Below are 7,172 nucleotides of genomic sequence, written 5' to 3'. Positions count from 1 at the left end.
CATTGACAATAACGGTAAAATACACAGAGCATTTCTCGACCTTTCACCTTATCTCGGCTCTACTTACAGGATATAATTCCAAGTAAAATATTTTTTCAATAGCTCACATAGCAGAAGGGTCCGCCTTGGACCATGACACTAAGGGCTTCGTTTGTATAGAATTGGATGGGCGTGGGGCCCAACCATCTTCTCCAAATGACGGGTAGTATAGATGATAATTTGTCACCAGTTTTTATTATTGGACACCACTATAAATCTGTGAGATGAACCGAATGAGCCGGGTCCAACGATACCAAGTAACTGGAAACATTGTGTCAAGACTTCAGGGGAGCTTGGGAATAGGATTTTTGCAGAGGAGAAAACTAAAACACCTGCACCACTCTACACTGTGATGTTGCCGAAGGAGTAGAGCTGACCGTCACTAACGGGTCTGCCAGTCCGGGGCGCGTGCCCGAGTTATTTGTAATTTGAATGAACCTGATCGGCGGAGCTGTGTTCAAGTGTTGTACATGTTCCTGTGAGAGCTCTATTTCAGATTCTTTTGCGAAATGAGATAATTAATCCGGAATCAATAAGTTTGAACTATGGCCTGCTTCCACCTAAAGCAGACGATTCGAGAGTTAAAGAAGTAGATATAATTTTTCAAAACTAGGCCGCCGTCTCCTGGTACTAAGAGGGAAGCGATTTACCGTCGTTCACCCCAGAGCATGTAAGATTTCGAGAAAAGGCTGAAACGCCAGCCAGAAAGATTTTGACTTGTCCAAGAGATGCCCGAAACTTCGAAACTCTTCCTTCTGTGCACCAGGCGATGGCCTAGGTCAGCGGACACTCATGATTGTCCAGGGGTCTTCTTCCGAATGGTTCTTAAATATAATAGATTTCGAAGATGGTCTGAAATGTTTTGATACCAGGAGACTTGCGAATGACCGCTGTAAGCGCAAGCGAAATCAGAAGATGGAATCGAGGAACGTGACCACTTTTGTATTGCGTGAAATCGTACAAGCACAAGTGCGCGTTTTGGTAGCTTTCCGTATTCAAACAAAAAGGGTATGCAGTTGACATAATACGCAATGTTATAATGGAAGAAAAAGGAAGACACCAAACAACACATTTTCGCCCCCACTGAGCAAGTTTAGGGAAACAGGTTTCACCGTTGACCCCGCAAACACACGGCAGGCACATGGGGGAAGATTTTCAAGCTCAGAGCGCACGTTATTTCGGGCAATTTTTTCTCATTTCAGGCAGTTGTTGCGTGGAATAACCTTCCTCCGACGGTTGTCCTTGCTCCATCTAGAACCCATTTCAAAGAAATATTAAGCAATTGTTTGTGCGAGTCCTTGGGCTTTAAAAATTACTGCCACGTATAGGGAACATAAAGAGAAGTGCTACACCCTTTTGCGTTTGCACCATTCGGACGAACGGCAGCCACTGACTGACAGGAAAGAAACCGACTCAGAAAACTTGTGCAAAAGCCGCCGCCGGCTATTCACACAATGAGATTGATTTCTCGAAATCTACGGCATTTTCGGACTTGCCACTTCATAGTGTAGAATGTCTATGTATAATGTATATGCTCCTGTATTGTTGAAAATCCTTTACTATGACGATTTGTTTGAGTGAACGAAATCTCCGGGTCAATAAACACCGCCGACTGTGAATACGTTACCTGATGATAAAAAATCACGAATCGTGGAAAAGGTTGACTCACGTACAATGAGCGTAACTTTCAGGCATTTTTCAACCGGAACAGATTTCCTCAACATTCCAGAATCTCAATGGCCTTTGGGGATGCAAAATATGCGTGGGCGCATTCGTGCAAACAAATTTTGGTCGATGATTCATTGTTGCCAGTAAAAATTCCTTAGTGCACGCTAATTATTCGCTAAACATCACGCACGTTTGCCGGCAAAAACCACAGTCGTTCATTATAGGCTGCGAATTATGCTAGAAAGACCTCGAGGTTTATCGATGTTAACCGACGCACACCACTAACATGCGGCTAGCACGCACGTTTGCCGGCAAAAACCACAGTCGTTCATTATAGGCTGCGAATTATGCTAGAAAGACCTCGAGGTTTATCGATGTTAACCGACGCACACCACTAACATGCGGCTAGGTGTACGCGGTGACTAACTAACTAGTCACATTGAGCCTACGTCGATAATACCAGACAGCTGAACGATCTTAACCGACGTACCCAATAAAATTTCCCCCAGATTTGGCTAGCCTGGATTTCCTGCTGTAGTTTCGACTTGCCTGTTGCACAAGTTCAAGTCCGTATACCGAGTTCAGGTCGCCCTATTTATTAGCAACTTGCCCCATCCAACCTATTCCCCTGCACCTGACATCTCTGCAGCAGTGCTACCAGTGAATCTGCTTGCCTTCAGATTAAACCATATTTTTGAGACAAAACTTGACACGTGCCCCCTATTTGAATTATCCCATCTCCATCTCCACATTTGCTCGTTGTGACTCCGGCCATTTACCTGACCGCCCAGTGTGGCTCATGGCCAGCAGCGGTTTTCAATTTTAGTTCATGCCACCTGACTGTCTTTGATCTAGTCGAACGTCGTGCCCATTTTCCTCAAAAAGTTGGGAAATGACCTATTATTGCCGTATCATCGGGTGTTCCCCACTGTTTGTGACATTGTCCTGTTTTTGCGCAATCCGCACCCCCACAAAGCCCTCAGTCATGCTCCATTCTGACTGTAAAATTATGTTCATGCCAGACGGTATGCCACCCACAAGTTGAGAAAAAACATTGATATTATTATTATTATTATTATTATTATTATTATTATTATTATTATTATTATTATTATTATTATTATTATTATTATTATTATTATTATTATTATTATTATTATTATTATTATTATTATTATTATTATTATTATTATTATTATTATTATTATTATTATTATTATTATTATTATTATTATTATTATTATTATTATTATTATTATTATTATTATTATTATTATTATTATTATTATTATTATTATTATTATTATTATTATTATTATTATTATTATTATTATTATTATTATTATTATTATTATTATTATTATTATTATTATTATTATTATTATTATTATTATTATTATTATTATTATTATTATTATTATTATTATTATTATTATTATTATTATTATTATTATTATTATTATTATTATTATTATTATTATTATTATTATTATTATTATTATTATTATTATTATTATTATTATTATTATTATTATTATTATTATTAAATACGAGACTTACATGTAATGCATAGAACCTCATTAGCAGATCAACTTTTCGGAGCCGATGTGTCACATGAAATCATCTTCGTCTCCTTCATCTCGCTGGCGCTCTGCAGAGTTAGTCGTAGTTGTCAGTCATTGACTCACGGCTGTCGAGTAGTTCCTCTGTGGACCCGAAAACACGGACGCACACAGACTTACGGGACACACCGTGCTGGGAATCTGTGCTTCGGTCTAGGTCAACATCATAGAACGCCCTCTTTGCGGACCGGGTAGCAAGCACACCTTTGCGTTTTCTGGATGGGCCCGGGGCTAAGGACCAATAGTGATTTATTTTCATGTGGACTCACCTTTGGGACAAGCCTGAAGAGCACCACCACACAGTGGGCAAGGTTCACCGTCACAAATGTCGGCGTGATATGATACGCGATCAGTTGCACACCAGCGGTCACTGGTAGTAGTAGGCCGGTCACAGAGCACAAAGAACCCCAAGTCGGCGTTTCCAGACCGCCATCTGCGTTGAGGTGCAGTATCCTCGACCATCAACGGAAGGTCGTCGGNGACAGCCATCGTTGGTGGATTGGAAAGCAAGCTAAGAAAAAGTCAATGATGAATAGTTCTTACTGCTCGGAACGGACTGATCTCGAAATACAGAAAACAGGTGTACGCAGGGGAGCCACATCGCCTGATAGAAAGGGCATGTGCATTCTCCAGCAGAGGTGTCGAAAGTCCGGGAGCATCTGGGTGTTTGCACCACAAACTATAAGTTAGTTTACGCAGCTCGGCCTCACCTTGTTTGTTCCGAAACTTTCATACGGCAGCCGAGGACCCAAGTGCCTCAAAACGAGAGAGCATGCATGTCGTCATTCGACAGACTACGTTTAGAACGTAGGCGTCACCCTCTAGGATTTTTCGCCTGTCGCAATGGTAGGACGTATGCCCTACAAACTCCCGCATGAGCATGCGTTGCATGCGATCTGTCTACATTTACTACGTCTGGAAAGCGTCGGAATAACGTTATCTGCTGCCATCGGGAGAAACACGTGGCTATAGTGACCCTCCTCCCCCTGACGCAAAAGAACGCGTCCGGTCTCCCAAAGTTTTGCCAGGACCGAAGGCATATCATCTGCTATATTAAAACCGAACCATGCGGTGCCGGTGCCGGTCGGCACTTCCGGCGGTAGTTGTGTATATCCTTAGTGGTAAGAATATTTCCGAATTCATCCGCCACAAATTGCCGCAACTCAGATGACGGCGTTCCATTTCATTGCAGGGCCTGGCATGTGCCCAACTCGTCTTCGGTTAGGCGTCGATTGACTGGAAGCCGATCGTACAGAAAATTTGACAGTTTGTGGTTATGTTCCAGAAAATAAGAGGTCACTGCCGGTTGGTTCCTTTGCCTCCGTAGACAAAACCGCACTGGACAGTTGGTGCTTCGCGTACTTTTTTTTATTAGAAAATACGCTCGGCTTACTAGCTTCTTTGGATTCCCAGGCTTTCCGTTGGTCTTTGAAGGCGCCTGCTGCATTTGTAGTACACACATTCGTAACGCAAAATAGCGTTGGTGATTCGATTACTGGATGAACTCACAAATATCACAAAGTTATCCTTCATGTATTCATTTAAGGTCTTCTCAAATGCCGTGAAGGATGAAAGCGATACACCCAAAAATTTCTCAACGAAAGCCACTTCCGAAGCCGTAGCAGACGAAGCACGAGGCCGAATATGCGCCAGTAAAGTTCAAAGAGATCGATTAACATAAGTCGCAAAAAATGACGGCAGATGGGGGGATTTTCAGTCTGAGCATATATGCAAAGAAGTGCAACATTTTGACGTCAAATATTTCTTTCACCCGCACGGCTCCTGCACAAAAACGCATTGGGCCTCTAGCCGCTGACGCAAAAGCCGATATTATGAGCCTTTTCTCCGTTAACGATGGATGGATTAGTTAGTCACCACGTACACCTAGCCGCATGTTAGTGGTGTGCGTCGGTTGAGATCGTTCAGCTGTCTGGTATTATCGACGTAGGCTCAATGTGGCTAGTTAGTTAGGCATTGCGTACCGCTAGCCGCATGTTAGTGGTGTGCGTCGGTTAACATCGATAAACCTCGAGGTCTTTCTAGCATAATTCGCAGCCTATAATGAACGACTGTGGTTTTTGCCGGCAAACGTGCGTGATGTTTAGCGAATAATTAGCGTGCACTAAGGAATTTTTACTGGCAACAATGAATCATCGACCAAAATTTGTTTGCACGAATGCGCCCACGCATATTTTGCATCTCTAAAAGCCATTGAGATTCTGGAATGTTGAGGAAATCTGTTCCGGTTGAAAAATGCCTGAAAGTTACGCTCATTGTACGTGAGTCAACCTTTTCCACGATTCGTGATTTTTTATCATCAGGTAACGTATTCACAGTCGGCGGTGTTTATTGACCCGGAGATTTCGTTCACTCAAACAAATCGTCATAGTAAAGGATTTTCAACAATACAGGAGCATATACATTATACATAGACATTCTACACTATGAAGTGGCAAGTCTGAAAATGCCGTAGATTTCGAGAAATCAATCTCATTGTGCGAATAGCCAGCGGCGCAAAAGCCTTGATCCTGCGCGTCCATCCAGGAATCCGCGCGTCCGTGGCATTGGTGGATTTCTGACCAATCAGGACATGGCCTCGTTTGGTCCATAGCCTGCACGTGACATATTCGGCCAGTTGATAGGCTACCATAAACCTACTTACAGCCAAGCCGTCGTTTTTGAATGTTCCAGCTATTAAGGTTCCACACAATCAAAATAGCGTTGACGCCGCAGGAAAGGTGACCGCCATAGTGCATGCACGGCTGACGGTTCTTATCCCTTCAGGCTCTTGCAAATCTGAAGGATGCTTACCAATCCATCATTTTCGAAGAACTTCCATAGTTCAACAGTGTCGATTTGAGCTAGCTCAACAACTCTCTGCCGTATATCAACACTACTGGTGGTGAGCACCTGAATGAACCGTGACAAATGTGAGGAGCTACGATGGCGGTACGTTCGAAATCGGTTTCGTTTTTCCCTCTTGCGATTTCGTAAGAAAGTTTTTTCGTTGTTCAATCTCTTCACCGAGTACACACGAGTAATTGTTGAATTTTATTACTCTAACAAAACATTTGAGAGATAACCCTTCATATTTTGCGCACACTTCCTATTTGACATCTAGTCCTAAACATGACATCAATTTATACCGGTTGCCCTCTGCAGCCATTGATAGACCACAACAGATGTGGGCGAAATGGCTGCCCGTCGAACGTCAAACGCGGTATGCAATGCCACACTTCCAAGGTCTGGTGGCATTTCAAATGCACGGGTTTACAGGACGACCAGATAAGCCGACTAGCTAACTCTCCTGACCCGTTTGTCTGCGCCAGCTGCCTCTACGTCAAGGGTGCAATGCATACCCCAGCGAAGAGGAGAGTCCTCCAAAACCGTAACCAATCCCCAGTGCAAATTCAAAAAGACCACTGCCAGTGTTCCGCTTTAATCGGGATACTCGACGCGAAATTAGAGCGTCTTTCAAAGGCACTGGAGGACTCAGGCGCTAAGAATGCAGCGACCTGGACAGAAGTTGACAGGGAACTTTCCTCGCTGAACTAATACCTCGCGACATCCATACCGGGCCCCATGGCTGCGAAGAAAGCCGTACAACTTTCTGACGCGGCTATAAAAACCGCCACAGCGTCTCTAGTGGACAGGCGCCTAAGGGAAAACAGACTGATAATCTGGGGGTCATTTTCCGGAAAAATCACGCCAACGAAGCTGGCACAGTCGATCCTTAGCAACATCCTCACCAAGCCTGATAAGTTGCTCCATGCAGAATGGCTACGCCAGAAGGGAAGTAAGCGAACTCTTGGACTTCTACTCACTCTTTCTTCCCCATCCGAC

The sequence above is a fragment of the Opisthorchis viverrini genome (genome assembly GCF_000715545.1).
Source record: "Opisthorchis viverrini unplaced genomic scaffold opera_v5_92, whole genome shotgun sequence".
Classification (NCBI taxonomy): domain Eukaryota; kingdom Metazoa; phylum Platyhelminthes; class Trematoda; order Opisthorchiida; family Opisthorchiidae; genus Opisthorchis; species Opisthorchis viverrini.
This window is presented reverse-complemented; position numbering follows the sequence as displayed.